Source organism: Myxocyprinus asiaticus, chromosome 33 (genome assembly GCF_019703515.2).
Source record: "Myxocyprinus asiaticus isolate MX2 ecotype Aquarium Trade chromosome 33, UBuf_Myxa_2, whole genome shotgun sequence".
NCBI lineage: Eukaryota > Metazoa > Chordata > Actinopteri > Cypriniformes > Catostomidae > Myxocyprinus > Myxocyprinus asiaticus.
In genome coordinates, this window is record NC_059376.1 from 6,743,505 (window position 1) to 6,756,375 (window position 12,871).

The window sequence follows — 12,871 nt, forward strand, 5'->3', positions numbered from 1 at the left end:
ATATATATATATATGTGTGTGTACACACACACACACACACACACACACATACACACACCTGGTCAAAAGTTTTGAAACACTTGACTGAAATGTTTCTCACGATCTTAAAAATCTTTTGATCTGAAGGTGTATGCTTAAATGTTTGAAATTAGTTTTGTAGACAAAAATATAATTGCGCCACCATTTTAATTTATTTCATTATAAAACTAAAATGTAATTTAAAAAAAAAAAAGTTTTTGAAATTGATGACTTGGACCAAATAATAAAGAAAAGCAGCCAATAAGTGCCCAACATATAGATGGGAACTCCTTCAATACTGTTTAAAAAGCATCCCAGGGTGATACCTCAAGAAGTTGGTTGAGAAAATGTCAAGAGTACATGTCTGCAAATTCTAGGCAAAGGGTGACTACTTTGAAGATGCTAAAATATAACACAGTTTTGATTTATTTTGGATTTTGTTTAGTCACAACATAATTCCCATAGTTCCATTTATGTTATTCCATAGTTCTTATGACTTTACTATTATTCTAAATGTGAAAAAAACAAAAAAACAACTATAATAAAGAATGAGTGTTTCAAAACTTTTGACCGGTAGTGTATATATTGTCATATTGTATTTTTTATATATACTTAAGTTTTCTATTCACTTTTATTTTTATTCAATTTTCAAGTCTTGTTGTTGTATTGTTTGTGCACTGGAAGCTTCTGTCTCCAAGTCAAATTCCTTGTATGTGTAAGCATACTTGACAATAAAGCTCATTCTGAATCTGATAAACAAGAATTGTGTGTGTTTTGTGAGGCAGGGGTATCTTTTTGTGTTTTAATGACAGACAGTAAAACTATATTAGTGAAATAAACATTCAAATTAAACAGTCTTCTCTAGCAGTCTTGATAGTGTTGCCTCCCCTTCGATTAAAGAAAATTAAAGAAAAAAATCCCCGCACCATGGTACAATCACACTCATCCTCTCAACAGAGCAGCTCAGAAAATGGAGTGCAAGTGGAAGAATACAAAATTAGAGGTATTGTGTGGTGCATGGAAGGATAGTGTCTGTAGCTACAGATAGGCACTAAAAACTGCCAGGTCAGCATATTTTAGCAAACTCATAGAAACTCATGTTTGTTCAGTACTGTGGCTAAACTGGTTAGAAATAAAGACTCAACTGAACCAGATATTCCTTCGCAGCACAACTGTAATGACTTCATGCAGGGCTCCAGACTAAAAAAATGACTAAGGAGCCATTGGCTCCTAAACTGAAACATTAAGGAGCTAAATGGCTGTTTTTAGTCACCAAATCACAGAATTGCTTGATTTAGATTGCTGTTCAGAAACAAGATAAAAGCTGAAGAAAAGGAAGACAGTTGATAACCCATTAACATGAGGTTTAATAAACAGTATATATAGTTGAGAAGATAAGTTTGCATTCCCATTTGTCTCATAAATGTTCACACCCCTTTCATAATTTATACAAATATAAGAGACAAAATATTTTTTTAATACTGCTCTTCACAATCTACATTACAGATAATTACATAAAGTATAGTATGCATATAGTAGTTTGTTGTCTTTTTTTCTTCTTCTCCCCTTTGCTCTCCAATTTGGAATGCCCAATTCCCAATGTGCTCTTAGTCATTATGGCCAATGCATTTTGGAGAAAAGTATTTATTTAATAATGAGATATTTCCAATGTTTCAATTGTTTTACTTCAGTTAAATGTTCGATTTTTGTGATTTTTTTTGAATGAAAGATCAAAAGGATAAATGATGCAGATTTTTTCACAGCCTTCTTTGCTCATATTTACCAAGGATGCCAATATTTTTGGCCACCACTGTGTGTGTGTGTGTATGTATATATATATATATATATATATATATATATTAGGGATGCACCGATCCGTTACCTGGATCGGTATCGTCTCCGATACTGAAGCTTTTAAACAGATCGGTCCGACGAGCCCGATCCAAGTCCGATACTGTGTGTTAGTCAAGTTCATTACTGTCAAGCTCAAAAAATGACCATTAAAAAAGAACCATTAAAACACAATTAAAGTAGTTCATATGACTTGTGCATTTTATTCAAAGCCACTTGAAGATGTGCAATAGCTCTGTGAATCACAAAAGGCTGTGTTTAATAAGTAAATATATAAAATGCACGTGCAGCTCCAGCGCATTATTGAATGGCACTGCTCTGTTAACACACGCGCGCCTATTTTTAGCCTTCACAGCGGTGCCAATATTTGAGCGCTACTCACGAATAGCATCTCGGATGTAGATGCTCAAAAGTTCGGTTCACTTATAATATGCATTTAGAACGGCAGTGGAGGTGCTTTTTTAAAAAAAAAAATTTTTTTTACCAGAATTTGAAAAAGAAGCGAATTAAACTACTGTGAACTTGCCTACAAACAAGACACACTTACAGGACTTCCTGGAGAGTTCACAATGTCAAAATAAAAGCGCGAGGGTTTAAAAGTTAAAGGTGCACGATTGAGATATGATACTATATTTTACTATTATATTATTATTATTATCATTTGTTTACAAATTATAATAATATTTAACTTGAATGGGTTCCAAAAAATAAATGTTTAAATGAAAAGTGAGCTGATATCTTACAACTAAATTGAACAAAAAAGAGATCTGAATCATTTAAAGTCCAGATACAAAAAAAAAAAAAAAAAAAAAAAAACAATTCTATTGATGACATATACTGGAATTACTGTTATTTTTGTTGCTACATTATCCAGTATACTAGTTAACAAAGTTTTTCTTAATAAGCTATACATTTATATTGAAATAATGTGTAGTAGGAGGTTTGTGTTTCTTTACATATTAAAGAGCACACCCAATTAGTTCCACACAATAATGTAAAGATATTCTAATCGGATTATGCAAAAAAACACCATTGGTATCCGATCGGGATAGTGCATGTGTGTCTGTGTGTGTATATATACAGGTGCATCTCAATAAATTAGAATGTCGTGGAAAAGTTCATTTATTTCAGTAATTTAACTCAAATTGTGAAACCCGTGTATTAAATAAATTCAATGCACACAGACTGAAGTAGTTTAAGTCTTTGGTTCTTTTAATTGTGATGATTTTGACTCACATTTAACAAAAACCCACCAATTCACTATCTCAAAAAATTAGAATACATCATAAGACCAATAAAAAAAAACATTTTTAGTGAATTGTTGGCCTTCTGGAAAGTATGTTCATTGACTGTATATGTACTCAATAATTGGTAGGGGCTCCTTTTGCTTTAATTACTGCCTCAATTCGGCGTGGCATGGAGGTGATCAGTTTGTCGCACTGCTGAGGTGGTATGGAAGCCCAGGTTTCTTTGACAGTGGCCTTCAGCTCATCTGCATTTTTTGGTCTCTTGTTTCTCATTTTCCTCTTGACAATACCCCATAGATTCTCTATGGGGTTCAGGTCTGGTGAGTTTGCTGGCCAGTCAAGCACACCAACACCATGGTCATTTAACCAACTTTTGGTGCTTTTGGCAGTGTGGGCAGGTGCCAAATCCTGCTGGACAATGAAATCAGCATCTTTAAAAGGCTGGTCAGCAGAAGGAAGCATGAAGTGCTCCAAAATTTCTTGGTAAACGGGTGCAGTGACTTTGGTTTTCAAAAAACACAATGGACCAACACCAGCAGATGACATTGCACCCCAAATCATCACAGACTGTGGAAACTTAACACTGGACTTCAAGCAACTTGGGCTATGAGCTTCTCCACCCTTCCTCCAGACTCTAGGACCTTGGTTTCCAAATGAAATACAAAACTTGCTCTCATCTGAAAAGAGGACTTTGGAACACTGGGCAACAGTCCAGTTCTTCTTCTCCTTAGCCCAGGTAAGACGCCTCTGACGTTGTCTGTGTTTCAGGAGTGGCTTAACAAGAGGAATACGACAACTGTAGCCAAATTCCTTGACATTTCTGTGTGTGGTGGCTCTTGATGCCTTGACCCCAGCCTCAGTCCATTCCTTGTGAAGTTCACCCAAATTCTTGAATCGATTTTGCTTGACAATCATAAGGCTGCGGTTCTCTTGGTTGGTTGTGCATCTTTTTCTTCCACACTTTTTCCTTCCACTCAACTTTCTGTTAACATGCCTGGATACAGCACTCTGTGAACAGCCAGCTTCTTTGGCAATGAATGTTTGTGGCTTACCCTCCTTGTGAAGGTTGTCAATGACTGTCTTCTGGACAACTGTCAGATCAGCAGTCTTCCCCATGATTGTGTAGCCTAGTGAACCAAACTGAGAGACCATTTTGAAGTCTCAGGAAACCTTTGCAGGTGTTTTGAGTTGATTAGCTGATTGGCATATCACCATATTCTAATTTTTTGAGATAGTGAATTGGTGGGTTTTTGTTAAATGTGAGCCAAAATCATCACAATTAAAAGAACCAAAGACTTAAACTACTTCAGTCTGTGTGCACTGAATTTATTTAATACACGAGTTTCACAATTTGAGTTGAATTACTGAAATAAATGAACTTTTCCACAACATTCTAATTTATTGAGATGCACTTGTATATATATATATATATATATATATATATATATACATATACACACACAGTGGTGTGAAAAAGTGTTTGCCCCCTTCCTGATTTCTTATTTTTTTGCATGTTTGTTACACTTAAATGTTTCAGATCATCAAACAAGTTTAAATATTAGTCAAAGATAACACAAGTAAACACAAAATGCAGTTTTTAAATGAAGGTTGTTATTATTAAGGGAAAACAAAATCCAAACCTACATGGCCCTGTGTGAAAAAGTGATTGCCCCCTAAACCTAATAACTGGTTGGGCCACCCTTAGCAGCAACAACTGCAATCAAGTGTTTGCGATAACTTGCAATGAGTCTTTTACAGCGCTGTAGAGGAATTTTGGCCCACTCATCTTTGCAGAATTGTTGTAATTCAGCCACATTGGTGGGTTTTTGAGCATGAACTGCCTTTTTAAGGTCATGCCACAGCATCTCAATAGGATTCAGGTCAGGACTTTGACTAGGCCACTCCAAAGTCTTCATTTTGTTTTTCTTCAGCCATTCAGAGGTGGACTTGCTGGTGTGTTTTGGATCATTGTCCTGCTGCAGAACCCAAGTTCGCTTCAGCTTGAGGTCACGAACAGATGGCCGGACATTCTCCTTCAGGATTTTTTGGTAGACAGCAGAATTCATGGTTCCATTTATCACAGCAAGTCTTCCAGGTCCTGAAGCAGCAAAACAGCCCCAGACCATCACACTACCACCACCATATTTTACTGTTGGTATGATGTTCTTTTTCTGAAATGCGGTGTTACTTTTACGCCAGATGTAATGGGGGACACACCTTCCTAAAAGTTCAACTTTTGTCTTGTCAGTCCACAGAGTATTTTCCCAAAAGTCTTGGGGATCAACAAGATGTTTTCTGGCAAAAATGAGACGAGCCTTAATGTTCTTTTTGCTCAGCAGTGGTTTTCGTCTTGGAACTCTGCCATGCAGGCCATTTTTGCCCAGTCTCTTTCATATGGTGGAGTCATGAACACTGACCTTAACTGAGGCAAGTGAGGCCTGCAGTTCTTTGGATGTTGTTGTGGGGTCTTTTGTGACCTCTTGGATGAGTCGTCGCTGTGCTCTTGGGGTAATTTTGGTCGGCCAGCCACTCCTGGGAAGGTTCACCACTGTTCCATGTTTTCGCCATTTGTGGATAATGGCTCTCACTGTGGTCCTCTGGAGTTCCAAAGCTTTAGAAATGGCTTTATAACCTTTTCCAGACTGATAGATCTCAATTACTTTCTTTCTCATTTGTTCCTGAATTTCTTTGGATCTCGGCATGATGTCTAGCTTTTGAAGATCTTTTGGTCTACTTCACTTTGTCAGGCAGGTCCTATTTAAGTGATTTCTTGATTGAGAACAGATGTGGCAGTAATCAGGCCTGGGTGTGGCTAAAGAAATTGAACTCAGGTGTGATAAACCACAGTTATGTTTTAACAGGTGGGGCAAACACTTTTTCACACAGGGCCATGTAGGTTTGGATTTTGTTTTCCCTTAATAATAACAACCTTCATTTAAAAACTGCATTTTGTGTTTACTTGTGTTATCTTTGACTAATATTTAAACTTGTTTGATGATCTGAAACATTTAAGTGTGACAAACATGCAAAAAAATAAGAAATCAGGAAGGGGGCAAACACTTTCACACCACTGTGTATGTATATATATATATATATATATATATATATATATATATATATATATATATATATATATATATATATATATATATATACATACATACATATACATACACACACACACACAAAGTACTGTCCAAAAGTCTTAGGCACATAATATGCTTCACAAAAACATTTGTCTTAAGATGGTTAGTTATATTTTCAGCTTTAGTGTGTCAATAAGAAATATACATTTTAGACTGCCAAACATTTCTTTTGCAAAAAGAATAAAATAGAATAGAATAGAACAGAAGAACAGGGAACCCTGCAACAGATGGCATGGTCCCCACAGAGCTCCCCACTGAACATCGAGTCAGTCTGGGATTACAAGAAGAGACAGAAGCAATTGAGACAGCCTAAATAGATAGAAGAACTGTGGTGAATTCTTTTGAATTGAAGAAGCTTTGAACATCCTATCTGCCAACAACCAAGAAAAACTGTGTCCAGGTGTACCTAGGAGAATTGGTGCTGTTTTGAAGGCAAAGGTGGTCACATCAAATATTGATTTAGCATTTTTTATGTTTACTGGACTTTGTATGACGTTAATTGATCAATAAAAACTATTTATGGCATTATTTTTGAATACATCCTCACTATGCAACATTTTTCCCAAGTGCCTAAAACTTTTGCACAGTACTGCATATATACAGTATATAAATTGTTTTACAATATTGCCTTAGTCTTTTACTGTTACCAGATACAAAGACTACAAGAGTGCAAACTGAATGAAATCCCAGATATAGTTTATTATGAGCTCCTGAGTTCAAATCCTCAGTTCTTCTTTTCGGGTGATTCATGAAAAAGACCCGGTTCAAAAGAGTCATTTATTCAACTCTCTCACGCTGGGTTTTTTGTTGCGTGTGGTACAGCAAGCCCATCAGGAACAGAGTGGGTGAAAAGTGGTGCGAGACACACTGGTGCGTGCTCTAAAAATATATTCAATAACTCACAAGATGATATCTGACGAAACCGCATATGAACAGACACACCCCGACGGTCACCAATGGCGACTATATTTTAAATTATTGTCGCAATCAATTATTTTTGGTCGCATTTGCGACCATTTTAGTCACAGTCTGGAGCCCTGCAAAAATGACTTGACTTTACATCAATGCATGGGATGCATTATAACTTGGATGGATCATTTCTTGTGTGTCTGCGGTATGAATCAATCTAGGATATTGTAATCCCACACGCCAATTTATTAGAGAAATGGAGCGTGCAAGTTAGTCACTGTAATTTGCCCATGTGGGTTTGGAAAGGGGTGACTATTCTGGGTGTCTTAAAAGAGCTGTTTGTTTGAACGCAACTAATGAATGAATCTATTATTGTTGGAACCGAAATACTACAGCTATACTGAGTGGGCACAAATGTTTGTAATGTCTCTAGCCTGGGAGTTATTTTAATGTTGTGGTGTGATTTCCCACTTTGGATTATCAATTAACATTGAAGACATACTTGATGAGTTGAATCTGGAGTGATCTAAGACAAAGATAGCTTGTCATGCAAACCAAAACAATATTGCTTACTTTGCCAGACAAACCTAGGGATGCACCAATACCACTTTTTCTCTGCCGATCAGATTCCGATATCTGAAATCTCAGTATCGGCCGATTTTTTGCATAATCCGATTAGAATATCTTTACCTCATTGTGTGAAACTAATATGGGGTCCTCTTTAATGTGTAAAGAAGCATGAAGCTCTAACTACACATTATTTCAATATAAATGTACAGCCTATTAAGAAAAACTTTATTGTTAACTAGTCTACTGGATAATGTAGCAGCAAAATTAACAGTCAGTAAAGTCTTCAGTAGAAAAGAAGCCATTTTTCTTTGCAATTTTTTTTTAAAACTTGTATCTAGACTTTAAAGGATTCAGATCTCTTCTTTGTTAAATTTAGTTGTAAGATATCAGTCTACTTTTCATTCACACAGATATTTTTGAAACCCATTCAACTTAAATATTGTTATAATTTTGCAATGACTATTATCATTATTATTTACTTTTAGAATTTTAAAATACAACAGTAATATATTTTAGTCGTGCACCTTTAACTTTAAAACCCTAGCGCATTTATTTTGACGATCCTAATACTCCAGAAAGCCCTGTAAGAAGTTCTGTATGGACTAAGTAGTTTGACAGTAGTTTAATTTACTTCTTATACAAATTCTGGTAAAATGCTCCTACGGTGCCTAAATGCATATTATAAGTGAACCAAACTATTGAGCATCTACATCTGAGATGTTGTTCGTGAGTAGCGCTCACATGTGAAAATAGCCGCGAGCTCTGAGGGATAAAAATAGCCGCAACCCAGTGTTGCCAACTATTTCTCATGGAAAGTCACCAAAGGGTCGCTGAAATGCTGCTAAAAGTAGCTAAATCACATGATGCCATCACTTATTAAGCAAGATGTCAAATTTATATATGTAAATTAATTGGCATAAATAGCTACGGCAATTCCTTAAAGGTGTATTGTTGAAGAACAATCATATTTTTTTTTTTTTTTAATTGAACTTAACAATTCGTATTTAATTACTAATCATTTAGCTATTAATAACTGAACTTGTCAAACATTCAGAAAGTTTTGGTGAGATGGATGTTTTTGTTGTTGTTGAATTTGTTGTTTGGTTGTTTGTTTTTTTTGCATGTTTTATAATAAAACTATTTTAATAAACATTAATAAACATTCTGGCCAAAAAAAATTACTATCAAACACCACATAGCAAGCAGGGGAAGAGAGTGGAGGATTATAATTTTTTTCTTTTTATTATTATTATTTCTTTTGTTTTGTTATTGAACAACAATAAGGCCAAAAATATAGCTGCAAGCAGCGAGGATGGGCCCAGGCACCATGTGTCCATTTCCACCTGGTGGCTTTCGGAAAACAATGCATGATGGATGAATGCATTTGGTCGAGTAAACAAGACACCATGTCTTACCTTCTGCTCAGACATAATGGTTAACAACTTTGAAGTGTGTGGCAAATTAAATAAATGTGTAATTATAGCAAGTTTTGGAATATCCTTGAACATCTATTGTTGCCAGCTGGAGGCCCAATGACCATGGCGCACCATAGCCTACCTTCATGTCTTAAGCATTATTAATCATATGGCTGAGTTTGTCAAATACACCCAAATACACTACATCATCATGTAATTTGATCTGTTGCCATGACAACACTTTTTAAGATATCAAGAATCCCTTCACAATTTTACATCAGCGGTGACTTGACATTATTGTTAACACTTTTTAAACGATCTGGGTACATGTAAAAGGACTATTTTAAAGTTTGTTGTAAGTGCTACACTTCCTGCTGCCAGGTGGGTGCGCTATGACCGTGACTCAAAAAGTCACATTCATGTGATCAGTCCCCATTAGCAAACATACAACTGAATTTTCATGTTGCACTCAGAAGACATAAGGCACATCCTGTTTCCCATTTTTCGCCATAAATGTATTGCTTCGCCATGGCGACCGTTCAAAATATCAAAAATCCATTTGCAATTTAACATCTACAATATCTTGGCATGATGTTGCACATGAATTCCCTAGGAAGAGTATTTAAAAGTTCAGAGCCTGCGATTTTTGGAAAATCCAAAATGGCCGACTTCCTGTTGGGCAGAGCTAATGACTATAATTATGAAAGTTGTCCGGCTTGACGAAAACTATATATGTACCAATTTTGGTGAATGTAGGTGAAAATGGGGGTGTTACAGAGGCAGTCTTAGTGTGTTTTCACACTTGGTCCATTTCAGGGGTCCGAGCTCAGTTCGGGGGATTTTTGACCCAAATGTGAACACACCAAACGACCTCAGACCCCTTAAAAGTGAACCGAGCCGAGACCATCTAGGGAGGTGGTCTGAGTATGGTTTGCTTGCAGCCTTTGGTTCGGTAGGCTAATAATGTGCATTGTGAACAAAAATAATTTCCCATTCACGTAATACCAAACATGTTTGGCCCTGACAGGTTTCAGTACTTAGGAAATTACAGGAAATATCTCCTTGCTGGAGACGCAGGTTTGGGAGAGAAAGACGCATGCAGCCGCGTTGTGCGTGTCTGTTTGTCTTATATTTTATGTTGTTATATGTTGAGTTTTACATTACACATTACATTTACTCTTCAGCAGGTTTCCACCACCTCCTTGCCCATCCTTGAACAGTTACAGTGGGGCCAAAATCCCGGAGGGAGGAGGGATGCACATTCACGGAGTCCTTGCCGCTGCAATCCGCAAGGGGAGCAGCAGTGGCCGTCTGCCTGGGGACAGAAGGGGTCGCTGCCGGCCGCTGAGAGCTGGAGGAACCGCGGCTGTCTGCCGAGAAGGGGAGAAGTGGTTGAGGACCGTGCGACAGTGTGTCCGGGAGCCGGCAAGCAAGATCTTCTCTCTCTCTCCTCTCTGTGTGTCTCCACTCACCCTTTCCCTCTCCCCACACCTACCCTTGTCTCTCCCCCAGGTTTGCAGGAGGCGGGGTGGACCACTGGCTGACAGAACAGCCGGAAGGGCAGCATCTCCCCTCCAGAGATGCGGGGGAGTGGGGAGTTAGTCACACCGGTGGATGTTTGACGAGGAGGAGGGCGTGGCCGGGCCGTGATGGAGCACGGCCGGCACTAAATCAGCTGATCAGTGGGAGAGCGAGATAAAGGGCAGTCTGAGAGGCAGGTTCGGGAGAGAGACGCACGCTGCTGCATTGTGTGTCTGTTTGTCTTATGTTGTTTTAAGTTGAGTTTTACATTAAACCTTACATTTACTGTTTAGCCGATTCCTGCCTCCTCCTTGCCTGTCCCTGAATTGTTCCAGGAGTATTTCAAATTCCAGAGCATGCATATTTCAAACAATCCAAAATGGCCAACTTCCTGTTGGGTGGAGCTTATGACTGTCAGCACGGAAGTTATCTGGCTTGATGAGATCTATATGTGTACAAAGTTTGGTGATGGTAGCTCAAAAGGAATGAGCTACAGAGCCCCCGAACATGCCATCTTCTAGGTGGCGCTACAGAGCCCCCCCCGCCCCGCAACTTTTCCCAGCCCTAATGACCCATGACTCTGATGTGTGTGCAAACTTTCAAGGGTTTTCACACATGTTAAGTACCCCCAAAAGTACCAAAAACCTTGAAAAGAAGAAGAATAAAGAAAAATACTTAGAAGAACTATAGTGCCTCTGCACTTTCAGTGCTTGGGCCATAATAATAATAATCCTTAGAAGAACAATAGTGCCTCTGCACTTTCAGTGCTTGCACCCTAATAATAATAATCCTTAGAACAACAGGGCCTCCGCACTTTCTGTGCTTGGGCCCTAATTAATAATAATCCTTAGAAAAACAATAGGGCCCCGCACTTTCAGTGCTTGGGCCCCAATTATCCTAGCAATAGCAACAATGTTCATAACAATAAGAATAATTACCATTGTCACAACAAAACAATACAACAGGCCAGGGTCCTTTATAAATATTTCAATCCAGATTGAATCCCAAGTCTTCATTTAAAGACACAGTCCTTATTGCTTTCAAGTTTTTTGAAAGTTCAATAGATTCAAAATACTTTTCATTTAATGTCTGAACCTTAAAAAGAGTGGTTTGCGGGTGGCCTGGGTAGCTCAGCGAGTACTGACGCAGACTACCACCCCTGGAGTCGATGTGAGCCACGTGATAAAATGCTCGGATTGACTGCCTCAGAAGCTGAGGCAACTGAGATTTGTCCTCCACCACCTGGATTGAGGTAACCGCACCACCACGAGGATCTACTAAGCAGTGGGAACTGGGCATTCCAAATTGAAAAAAAAGAAAAGAAAGAAAAAAAAGTGTGTTTTGCTTTTGGATATTTTGTATTTATGAATATGGTATTTTGCTAACAGAAAAATAAGGTTTATGATAAAAGCATCACTACATGTGACTTCGTTTTAAAAGGAGTTAGCTGAGGGTGATGTCACGGTGTTTAACGTACTGTTCCAGCCACAAGTAAAGCCATATTCACGCTAGCACCATCTTTGATTTTTAATGAGAATGACAACGAGGCTGTGAGGGATAGACATACCATCTCTTCAATGGCACGTATAAAGCTCTATAAAGCTCCTAGATTACATCTGATTTTCCACAACTCATGTTGTCTGTAGTTCTTTGTATACTGAATGTTCTTGGACAGATATTTTATCATTGTTTTGTCCACTGAACGATCCAAAAACTCTTTAAACTGCAGTACAGCCCATCGAACAGACTGCAAGTCTATCCCTCACAGCCTTCTTTGCTTTATTGAACTTGTTACGGCCACTTTTAAAAACTCAAATCTCTCTCTACTCATTTGTCTTGGCCGCGCAGTCTTTGTAGAGTTTGTGTTGCAAATCATTTATAAAAAAAAAAAAAGTATACTTCCGCACAATCTCTGAGACGGGCTTCAAAGATATCCATTTTAATGACAGTAACCTAGGTAACAACTCCTCAGCTGGCACATGTGATTGAAAATAAAGTGTCACGTCCAAACCACACCCACAAAGAGTTGTAACCAATCATCAGTGCTCTTGGACCAGAGGTGTTCTCTAGGATCAAGAATTTTACAGATGTACACGAACAGAAATATCACCAAACGAACACCTTGGCAGAACAAAAACATCACTGCATTTCGTCATCATTTGTAGGCAAACTAAGCGAAGCCTGTTCTCCCAGT

General features: G+C 38.0%; 1 protein-coding gene across 1 annotated transcript in view; it reads right to left on the reverse strand.

Moving 5' to 3' along the window:
- LOC127424755 (peptidyl-prolyl cis-trans isomerase H-like) overlaps window positions 1–12,871 on the reverse strand; it is a 42,074-nt gene that overhangs the window by 7,560 nt on the left and 21,643 nt on the right. The window lies entirely within an intron of this gene.